Raw genomic sequence first — 12,204 nt, forward strand, 5'->3', positions numbered from 1 at the left:
AATGCCAGACATTTCCATTTAACCAACCCTGGCAGCATCACTTTCAATATATTGGGTTTAATAGCTTTTCACTTTCCTACATCAAATCTGTCAATTCTGCAGGTGGGGGGAGGGAGAGAGGTTTTTTGTTTTTTTAATCTAACCAAGAGAACATCTACCAAAGACATTTATAAAATCTTTTCAACCCCAAAGTCCTAGATTCTTTTCTGAACAGTACTAAACATGCCCACCAAGTGTTAACTACAGAAACATTAGACAATGGAAAATATCTACAACTGAGGAGATTACAGACCAAAAAAGAAGGATGGAAAACAAACTAAAAAAATTTGCAAGTTTCTAAATAGCTGTCTTTCACATTTCAAGTGACATTAACACAGAAAAAAGAATTTGTAAGTAAAATGACTTCATTCTTCAATTTCATTTCACCCTTCTCCCTCAACCATCTAACTTTTATTTACTGGAAAAATAACCACAGAAAGTACCAATTACAGGGAATCCAAACAGTTGAAGTATTTACAAGCACAATTATTTGGAAGCTTTTCGGTTAAACTGTTTTAATCTGCTGCTTCCAAATCATTATCTGGTGGTTACAGCAGTGGGCTGCAAGCCAGGGTTCAAATCCTGCTGCTGCTCCTTATGACCTTGGGCAAGTCATTTTACTCTTTATTGCCTGAGGTACAAGCTTAGATTGTGAGCCCACTGAGGGCATGGATATTCCGATAGGTATCTGAATGTAATCCACTTTGAAGTGTCTGAAAGGCAGCATATAAATACAATAAAATAAAAATACACTAAAATAATTACTAATAAGGATTCTTTCCTGCAATGCTGCTAGCACTTTTTCCAGTTAAAATAATCATAAATTAATTTAACATGTTTTAATTTTTATGCAACTGCCATTGGGGAAAATTATTTCCCCTGAGCAAATCCAGAAACCCACAGCCATTCAAGTAACATAAGGCCATCCAACAGATCGTGATAACATTTTATTTATTACTTTGATTGTATAAGCAATTAAATTATTAAAACATTTTATACATTTTTTTAAAATATATAAAGTCTTGGCCAAAAAAAGCACTCTAGAACAGATCACACTTCCCATATTCACAACAAAATTATATAAATTACACTATCAGCATAATTTTCAAAAGTCATTTAGCCAAGAAAATAAACTGTCTTAAGACTGCCCATCCTGTAAATGGATAAAAGTGCAAGCAGGGATCAACAATGAGCATACTTCCATCAATGGAAAAAAATAGGTTGGCTCGGAGACGGGGTTAGTTTGGGGGAAGCAACATTGTGCATAACTTGCATTTTCAAATGCATTATATGCATTGATTTTCTGGGGATTTTATCTGCAGAAAAATCAAGGCAATTTTCAAAAGATGCGCGCACTTTCCCTTTGAGAAATGTTGACAAATCTGTGGGTATTTCTCCTTACAGACTTTGCAAATATTTACAAAGTTTTGAAAATTGCAAGCTGTATAAACATTCCTTAAGTCTACACAATTTGTGTAATTTATAGTACAGCATGAAGAGTAAACTGTAATACTAACAGTATTGAAATGTATTAAGAAAACAAATTTGCTTACCTGAAACAGATGTCCATGGACAGGACAAACCAACCAACCAGACAAGTAAGTGGAGTTATTTAGTACCCATACACAATGGGGCAGATTTTAATACCTACGCATGGGTGTAGATTTGTGCGCGCAACCCAGCGTGCACAAATCTACGCCCGATTTTATAACATGCGTACATCGCCGCGCGCGCATGTTATTAAATCTGGGGTCGGTGCACCCCGAGCCCTAGGGGAGCCCCGATTCCCTGTTCCCTCCGAGGCCGCTCCAAAATCAGAGCGGCCTCAGAGGGAACTTTCCTTCCGCCCTCCCCTCCCCCACCACCACCTTCTCCTCCCTTCCCCTACCTAACCCACCCCCCAGCCCTACCTAAACCCCCCCCCCCCCCGACCTTTGTTTTACAAGTTAAGTTGCGCCTGCCTCTGGCCAGGCATAGGTTGCACGCGCCGGCCCTACGGAGGCCTCTGGCCTCGCCCCTGCCCTGGATCGCCCCATCCTGCCCCCTTTTTCAAGCCCCAGGACATGCGCACGTCGCCAGGCCTATGCAAAATAGGCTCAGCGCGCGTAGGGCTTTTAAAATCTGCCCCAATGGGTTCTCTCACAGCTCAGAAAGGCCTAGATGTCTTTTTGAGCAGGCACAGGCAATCCCACTTTGCTGCCGCTGCTCAAGTCTCCTCAGTCCCTTCCCTATCTAAACTTCAACTCCAAGAGAGTGAGGCGGGACTGTGTGGCTTGTTTGACGTACTTTCCAAGGAGAACACCTGTTTTCATGTGAGCAACTTTGCTTTCCCCATGAACAAGCAAGACAAATCCAGCCACACGAGGACTTCCAAGCTAAGGGTTGCAATTAAATATTTTAACTGTTGCTAGATACAGAGGAATTTCAACCCAGTAAATGGAGGAAGGAGGGAGAATTTAAGCTCTAAGTAAAAAAAAGCAAAAAACAAAAAAAAACACGTTTCTTCATACTACTCTGCCAAAACCAGGGCTTCAAGAATATTCTCCTAGACAGTAGGGTTTGGTAAAGATTGTATAGAGGACCAACTGGCCACTTTGCAGATATCCTGAACTGAAGCTGAATGGCAATGAGCTACTGACCCTGATGTTGCCCACATCTGATGGGTTTTAACCCTGGCAGCAAGATGTTTTTCAGAATCTTCACAGCAATAGGAAATGCAGTCACAGACAAGCAGATAAAATGTACTTCTTTACTGGTAAACCTGGTTTAGCTGTATTATAAGAAATAGTTGGAGATTTTCTGGAAGTCTTAGATTTTTCTTTTTTTTTTCTTTTTATAAAATTTCAATAGCTATTACAAGGAACACCTTGATTTGAAAAAGGAGATTGTACAGAAAAAGGAAAACAAACAAAAGTAATCTTTACAATATGAAAATACACAACCAACCCCTTATTTTAAAAGGAAATAGGGAGGGGGCAAGGGAAAGAGAGCGGAATCAAAGAATACAAGAAAAAAAAATTGAGAACCATCAGTTACATCACATTTACCGGTTCGATTACAATGGGAAGTTTAACAATGCACGTAGTTGGGATGGCTCAAAGAATATATAATTAACATTATTATATTTGACCAAACATTTGCATGGATAATGAAGTAGGCAATAACCCCTCCCCCCCCCCTTAGATTGTACTTCGGGATGCATTTGCAAACATTTTTTCCTCCGAATTTGGGTAGCCCTAGATAAATCAGGATATACCCAGATTTTCTGACCATATAATAATTTGGAACAGTTACGAAGAAATACACAAAACATTTTCTCTATCTGTAGGAATTGCAAATTTAACAAGCAACATTCCTCTCTGATGAATTTCAAGTTCTTGAGAATTTTGCAAAAAATTTGATAGATCCAACGGGATTTCAGAAGTTAAATTATCGTGAGTTTCCTCCATCTGTGGTTTTGGCAGTAAATAAGCCTTTATCACTGGCATAGCTGTTTCCGGAATTTTAAGACTCTGAGAAAGGTATTTCCTAAAAAGTTCCACCGGAGTATATTCTTTTATTATAGGAAAATTAATGATCCTCGAATTTAGAAAATGCAATGTGTTTTCAATATTCTCAACCTTTTTTGAACAGATTAAGTCAGATTGCTCTAGCTGTTGTACTTTTTCGATAATTGCCACTCTGGATTCAATGGAGCAGATTTTCAAAGGGTTACGCACGTTAACATACGCGTGTAGACCCCAAAAAGCTGCCCCTGCACAGGCTCGGCCACGCGCAAGCCCCATGACGCGCGTATGTCCCAGGGGCGGGGCCAAATCCTCCGGCACAGCAGCGATGGTGAGCCAGCAAGCATAACTTTATCAACAAAGGGGGGGGGGATTTAGTTAGGGCTGGGGGGGTGGGTCAGGAAAAAAAGTTCCCTCCAAGGCCGCTCCAATTTCGGAGCGGCTTTGGAGGGAACGGGGAAAGCCATCGGGGCTCCCCTCGGGCTCGGTGTGCACCCCCTTGCGCGCTCCGACCCTGGATTTTATAACATGCGGGCGGCAGCATGCGTATGTTATAATATAGGGCGTAGATTTGTTCACGCCGGGATGCACGAACAAATCTACGCCCGCGCATAAGTTTAAAAATCTGGCCCTATATTTGAAATCTTGGTTTCTTGAGCTGATAGTATAAGTGAATTGTGCTTAAGGGTATTATTTTTTCCTAATACCACAGAAGTAAGAGGATATAATAATCTCCAAATTAACCAAAGTGATCCATAGTGCATCTAAGGTGATCAGCGCTGACCTAGACAATTTTAAGTTTCTAACCTGTGCAACTGTGGCCTCACCATCAGTCCAAGAAGGGAGCCTATCGAACTCAGCAGCCAGCATCTGCTCCGTTTCAGCAGGCACAGAGATGATCGCAACATGGCCCACAAAACCGGAGGCCCCCTCCATGACCTGCACCAAAGCCGCCGTCTCAGACGCAGCCTCTGTTCTCCCCGCAGTTTCCAGTCACTCGCATAAGACCATCGGGCTCCCATGGACAACAACCAAGGGTATTTTGGAAGCCAAGGTTCCAAGCTTTGGAGGTGATGTGTTACCGGTGCTCCCGGGCTATGGGCGATCTTGTCAGCCTGTAGGGAGGGACTCTACCCAACGTCCCTCTCTGCTGCGGCCATTGCCTAGGGATCCCAAACTGGTGTTACGCCAAAAAACTCAGGGATTTTAGGCTGATTTGAGCCAGGTAAGGGAGAGCTGGATTCATTCTCCCTAAGCCTGGCTCTCTGTTTAGTATGAGGCATCTGTTTACAGGAGAAAGCAGCAATAAAGGAAATTCTCCATGGAGCTTCTTGGCGTCTGTCTCAATTGGCGACCATTTTGCCCCCTAGTCTTAGATTTGTGTAAGTAAAACAAAGCTTTTCTACAATCTAAGGCAGTGTTTCCCAACCTCTTCACAGCCAAAGCACAGCTACATTAAAAAAGCATGGCACACCAACCTCCACAGATCAGGCAGTAGGGACATGGAGAGGGATTGTATGACCCAAAGAAAAACTAGGAAAGCACTGAAAACTACACCAGTCTCTCTTCCAAATTTTAAAATAAAGGAAGAGAGGGGGCAGGGACACACAAGAACCAGCTTCCTCTATATACAAGTGCAGGAGAAAGGAAAAGTCTCCTTTACAACTGCTATCCCAACACTCAAAGACAATCATATCTAGTGTTCAGTTCATGCTCTCCCCTTTCTCATTCAGCCTATGGATATGACAGAAGATGGGAGGACTCAATGATAGGGAAGAGTAAGTGCTGTGTAATGTGTGTGCTAAACAAAGTGGGTCATTAGTTACCATACTCCAGGGCTCATGCATTACACATGTTTTCAGACAGGAGTTTCAATAAGTTTAAGAGCCACTACTTTTGTCTCTTGTTGCTCGCCCTCCATGAACTGGCATGGATATGAGCATCAGACAATGATAACTTTTTCATGGTACACCTGACCAGGTCTGATGAAACACTTATTGGAAAAAACTGATCTAAAGTGTGAAAAGGTCTGTTCAGTTTTGCTGGAATGAAGTTTTGGGGAAAAAGAAAAGGTTGGTATAACAATGGATTAATTCAAATGCAATAGAACACCACCTTTGGTGCTAGAGCCCAAAGTTCACTTACGCTGCCTGCTGAAGTCACTTAAGAATAACTTTCACAGACAGAAAGTTGAGATCTACTGTCGCTCAAGGCTCAAAATAGTGAACTCAATCTGGAGTCCCATTGAGCAGAAGGAACTCCAATTGGTGGACATAGATGAGATGCCTTTAACAAATTTTGCTACCACTGGATGGTGAGGAAGTGAATGATCTTCCAAATGGTGGTGATATAGGACAATATCACTTAAATTTCCTCAGAGTTAGTCCCTCAAAATAAGGGTTGAATACTAACGAGAAACTGAAGTAAAATGGAGGTAGAGCAGCTGAAGGAATCTGCATTCTTGGTTAGCACACCAAATGGAAAATATTTTCCATTTAAAGATATGTGAGCATCTAGTACATAGTTCTCTTGCCACTAAGATTATTTATCTTACCTTGGCAGGAAAAGTATTGTTTGCACTAATTAGCTTTCCATATCCATGCTGTCAGAACTAGAGACGGAAGGTTGGGATGAAGTCCTTTTGTATTTTAACATTGAAAATACTTTGATATGTATTGGTTTAAAAAAAAAACCCCTAGTCTTTGCAGACATTGAAATCAAATTAGACACGGTCAAAAAGGAGCAATAAGTGTCACCTTAACTTTGTCCTTTCTCAACTTGACAATGATATGAGAGAAAGAGGGAAATACAGATAGAAGATCCTTGATCCATGTAAACACGAATGTGTCCAGAGCTGGGAGAAACTGAAGCTGATCTCTTTAAGCCATATAGTGGAAGCTTGGGGTCTGAAGGAAATGCAAAGAGGTCCACATGCAGTATTCCAAAGTTGGAAGAGATAAGGAACCGTGTGGGGTGGAGACCACTTCTGAAGTTGAAGATGACAGCTGAAGGAGTCTACTAGGACATTGCACTTTCCTGTCAGAAGTATCACACAGATGTATTTTCCTTGCATATACCCAATTTTGTATCTTGCATGGATCTTTGCAAAAGTTTTGCAAATCCCATGTCTCCTTGCTTGTTTATCTAATATATGGTTACTTGATTGTTCATACAGATTTGCACTACTGCTGTTCTTATCCATTTCTCAAATACAAGAAAAGCTTTGAAAATGGCTCTCAGCTCTAGAAGATTTATGTGACAATGTCTGTTTTGGATACTCCAATTCCCCCAAGTACATTACATGTTGAAATGGGTTCCCACAGCCATGTGTGGATGCATCTGCAGTTATTATATGTTGCTGAAGATGAAAACTTTGGCCACAAGGATTTGGCGGTTGAGTTCCCCAACGTAAGGAATGAATGAATGGTTTGTTGATTTTTATTCTGAAAGACATTAGCTAAGCATGCTGATTCCAATGAAGTCTCAAAAATCACTAGGCCTGCCTCATGTGTAAAAATGCAAGAGGAACTTCATGGAATATCTGCCACATGACCTAAAATCCTCATGAAAGTCCTGGCTGATACTGATGTTTAAACAACTGAAAATTGTGGATATTAAATTTTCCTTTATATAGGGAGCAATGCTTTCCTTTCTACTATGTTCAAGGAAGCTCCTATGAATTTCAATACTGTGTGGAAATTAAGTAGGACTTCTGAAAGTTCACTATGAATCCCAATTAGTGGACAGTTTTGAGTGTGTAGAAGGTGGCTTGTAATACAGACCTGCTTCATATTAACCAATCATCTTGATATAGAATAACTAGTACATTATTCTTCCTGAAAAGCATTTGCCAGGCATTTGGTAAATATTCTGGGTCCTGTCGATAGGTCAAAAGGTAGAACTCTACTGAGCATGGTCTTCGTGCGATACAAAGTTCAGGTAACTTCTGTGGTTGTTGTGTATGAGTATGTATATATATGCATCTTTCACTACCTAGGTTGCTAGCCAATCCCCAGTATCTAGATGAGGCTGAATCATGTCCACTAAATTCCTTAAATCCTGAATCGTATAAAGGCCTCTTTTTTGGAATCAGGAAGTCTCTGGAATAGAACACTTTTTCTCTATCTGCATATAGAGCAAAAATGTAGGCAATAACCTTCTCTAACTATTCTCAGAATCCACCTGTCTATACTACTGAGTAATTATGGAATGTGAAAATACCACAGTCTTCACCCCTCCACCGAAAGGGTTTGCAGAAGAAAAATATGGGGAAAAAAATTGGGATAGTCAAATGAAGACCAGATTTTTTGCATGAGCTGCTAGGTTGATTTTTGAGCTCTGTCCAGGCCCGTTCTAATTGGGTGTGCATACCATGCAACTCCAGAGTGGCACACCAGGTGGGGGTAGCAGCAGCAACAGCAGGTGGAGTCTGTGTGTCCTTGTTCTCCAAATTCCTGGTGGTCTGGTGCAGGGCCAACCAGAGAAAAGGCTGTACACTCAGAAAGCACACACATGCAGTGCTTTCTCCCTCCACCACCTTCTCCCCTGCGGCAACAATTACTGAAGTCAGTATCTTTTTTTTTCACAATCAGATTTCAATGATAGTTTCCTGCTGAAACTTAGGAGATGCTGAACCCTCTTAGCAGCTTTTCTTTTTTCATAGCCAGCCAGTTCCTGTAACAGAAGGGGGAGAGGTATAATTGCCTCAGGCCAGGGACCACCAGAAGTGCTTCAGCTGCATGGGGCTGACAAAAAGAAAACGTGTGGGAGTAGCAACAGAAGCTATGAGCAACTCAGGGAGCCTAGTAAGATGAGGAAGGGAAGCAGTGCTGTGCTGGTGCATCCTATTGTCAACCAAAGGGGGAATGTGTGAGTATGGGAGCCAGCCTGCCTACTAGCCTGGATTGTGTATGCAGGAGATAGGCAGCCTGGATTGCACATGTGCTCGTGTGAATGGCAGCCAGGATTGCGTACATGCAAAGGCACCCTGCCAGCCTGGGTACGTGTGTGTGAATGGCACCCTGCCAGCCTGGGTACGTGTGTGTGGTGAAAGCAGAGTTGCTTACCTGTAACAGGTGTCCTCCTAGAACAGCAGGATGTTAGTCCTCACACATGAGTGATATCATCAGATGGAGCGCAGAATGGAAAACGTCTATCAAAGTTTCTAGAACTTTGACTAGCACACTGAGCATGCTCAGCATGCCCTAATCCATGTGTCCACGCAGGGGTCCCTCTTCAGTCTCATAACACAGAATTACAAAAAAATAAAACAGATGAAATCCAACTCTGTGGGGTAGTGGGTGGGTTTCATGAGGAATAACATCCTGCTGTCCAAGGAGAACACCTGTTACAGGTAAGCAACTCTGCTTTCTCCTAGGACAAGCAGGGTGGTAGTCCTCCCACATGAATAAATCCCTAGCTACAGGCTGTCCCCAAAAATAAAAAAAAGGATCAACAGACACCTAACCAAGTGCCAATGGGCACAACACTAGTGCTGTTGGTAACAGAGGGAGACAGCCTGAAACCAAAAAAAGGGCCTTAGGCGGGAAGAGCTGGGTTTAGAGCTTAAAGATTCCTGAGGACGGACTGGCCAAATCTACTGTCATGTCAGCCATCCCTATCCAGACAATAGTGAGAGACGAACATGTGGAGAGAACTCCATGTCATAGCCTTGCAAATCTCCTCCATAGGAACAGCCAGCAAGTGGGCCACCGAAGTTGCCATGGGTCTTACAGAAAGCAAAATGTTGCTTACCTGTAACAAGTGTTCTCACAGGACAGCAGGATGTTAGTCCTCACATATGGATGGTAGTCCTCACATATGGTTGACATCATCAGGATGGTGCCCAATCACGGAAAACGTCTGTCAAAGTTTCCAGAACTTTGACTGGCCCCTGTGGATCTTCCTTCCCTTGGCATGAGGGATTTTAGCGCCTGCAATCCTGACCTGTTAAAATTGGTCGGGACAGAGGACTGCGCCTGAAGCAAAGACTGCAGTTCTTGAAAAAAAATTATACCCAAGAAAAAGCAGAGGAATTCATGCCAAAACCAGGGAGCATCTGTCCTGTGCTCACTGAACTACCTTCCCCCACTGATGAACCAGTTAGGGGAGCTCCAAAATCAGTCGATCCTCAGGCAGCTCTTTTCCCATCCCTGTATCAGGCTGGGAAGATCCGAGCTTAGTAAAATCAGATAAAGGCAATTGCCCCTAAGCCTCCAAACAGCGCTGACAAGTTAGAGGAAACGCCAGGCTGGGATGCCCAAATATGACAAGAGGCACAGAGAGTAAGGCGCTTAGGTTTCTTTGCTATAAGCACCACCAGTCTGTCAGTACGCTACAACAGGCATCTGAGGAGAGTGCGTCCAGCTGCATTTGTACTGCAAAAAACTAGGTGCCCAAAATTTAGGCATCCAATAATTTGGAATTCAATACTGCACCTCGATGAGCGCCCAAAAATTGAGCTCCCACGAGGCCACTCAGGTATCACGCATAAATAAGTGCGTGCGAATGACCGTCCAGGCAGATGTCCCTATGCGTCCAACTAGGCGCACACCCATACACACAAGCACGAACCAACAGAACTGAAGAGAGCAGCTTTATGCACAGGAAAAATGCGTGAAATGCTGCCATGACCTACCACACAGCGAACAAGAAAAAGCTTGAGAGTAGGGCTTAGCCAAAAAGTGCTCAACCCGCCAAGCTGCCCACGTCACCTACGCTCCCCCGGAGGCGGGAACCAATGTCAGTTTGGCATGCCAAGCACGGAGACAGGAGGAGAGAGGAATCCCTACAAAACTCCTCTTCGCTTTTTTTTTGTTTTTATTTACTCTTTACCTGAGATCAGACCATCCTGGTTGAGTACAAGGTTGGTCCCTGGCTGCGGGGGAGAGGGCAAGGACCTTCACCACTGCGCTTGGCTTCCTGCACCTGCTTGCCTTTCAGCTGTTTTTACAGCTAAATCCCACGCCGGCTTACAAAAACAGCTACCAGACCAAAGCATCCGAGGGGAGGAATCCAAAGATATCAACTCAGGAATTCTCAACTGAGGGAAGAAGACCATAAGGTATCACCAAAGGAGAGCGAGATGTAATAAATCTTTTCTCCTATGAAAATATTTAAGCAATTCCCCAGTAAGGAGATGCATGTCTACCATCTGCTGGAGATGGAGAATACTGGTGGGCTGATGTCAGTGCAGGAGTATATGCATCCTGATGTTAGGCTTTGCTCCATCTCCATCTGCTGGTAGAGGTGCATAACCCCACTGGATTTGGATCCACTTGTCCATACTCTAAGAAAGTACTTTTTAATCATTTGTGTGGTGCCCAAACAAATAAGCTGTTTCAGTATCTTTAAGCCAAATTTTCTTGGAATCTGGTTGCATCTTTTGGTATTTGATAGTCTTCTCTCTCTCACCATACATAGAAAAAAAAAAAAAAAAAAAGTCACCTAGTACAGACATTTCTGTTAGTAATGTGGTTTTGTTTTCTCCTTCACCACTATGTCTGGTTTTCTAGCATCAAGCATTTAATTGGTCTGGGAATGAATAATTATATTCTGATTTATGTGAAGAATGAATGTAAAAAGGAATGATTAACTATAAATGTAAACAAATACATTGGCATTAGCAACGAGGGCAGAGCGGGGAGGAGGTTGGTTATCTCTCCTCCAACCAAACAAGCATTCTGCTGCCTAACGCCATACATGAAACTTCTGCAGAAGCACCAGAAGTTGAGTGCCTACTACTGCAGTTGTACTGGAATAAAGTTACACGCAGGCAGAGAGAAGCTGGCAAGAATAAAAATAAAGATAGCAAAACAGGCTGAACTGAACACCAAGAACAGAGAAAGATTGTGGCATGACAGGGGACAGAAATAAAAGCACATCAGGGAAAGAGCAATGCAACAAAAAAAAAAAAAAAAAAAGAGAAGTTGAATAAATGAGGAAGAAAAAAAAACGAGGAACGTTAGAAAAAGAAGGAATAAGAAAACAGAGAAATAAGAGAATACTAAAACAGGAAGAATGATGTAAACAGAATTACTTCAAAATAAGTGATGAAAGAGGTCAGAAAATGCAAATATCAGCAAAACGCATAACTTAGGGAACAAGTTTAAGAGATGGGATGGCCCAATAATTTTTTGTTCCTCCAGCACTGACAAAAAAAAAGTTTAAGAGGTGCCAATGCAGGCATAAATATGGCAAAACAAAGCCTGGTCAGGCCTTTGATTTTCAAGTAATTTGGATGCATCCTATGTTTTTTCAAATCAGAAGATTTTCTATATATTCAAAATGCATAAGTTAAGTATTTTGTTGGTATTTTTATATTTGAAGCAAAGTGGACTGCACTTAATAGGCTATGAACTTATTTTTAATCATTATATTGCCTGTAACAATCTGTGGATTTTCTCCTGCTTTAAGATAAATAAAACAATCAATCCCTTAGCATTGATCTTGAGAAAAAATGAATAAAAATTGATTTTTTTAGCTTGAGTACACATGACCATAATAATTAAAGCAGTGATAAATTATGACCTTTTGGAGAACTTTATATTTATTTTATTTTTTATACCGTGTATTCGGTTTTGCCATCATAACGGTTTACAATAGGATAAAATAAAGTTAGGGTTTTAACATGAAGAATTTCATAGATAACAGTTAGGTA

General features: G+C 42.0%; 1 protein-coding gene across 1 annotated transcript in view; it reads right to left on the minus strand.

Annotated features, from left to right (window-relative positions):
* The window catches only part of AP3B1 (adaptor related protein complex 3 subunit beta 1), a 1,093,919-nt gene that overhangs the window by 933,876 nt on the left and 147,839 nt on the right, over nt 1-12,204 (minus strand).

Source organism: Rhinatrema bivittatum, chromosome 1 (genome assembly GCF_901001135.1).
Source record: "Rhinatrema bivittatum chromosome 1, aRhiBiv1.1, whole genome shotgun sequence".
NCBI classification, from domain to species: Eukaryota; Metazoa; Chordata; class Amphibia; order Gymnophiona; family Rhinatrematidae; genus Rhinatrema; species Rhinatrema bivittatum.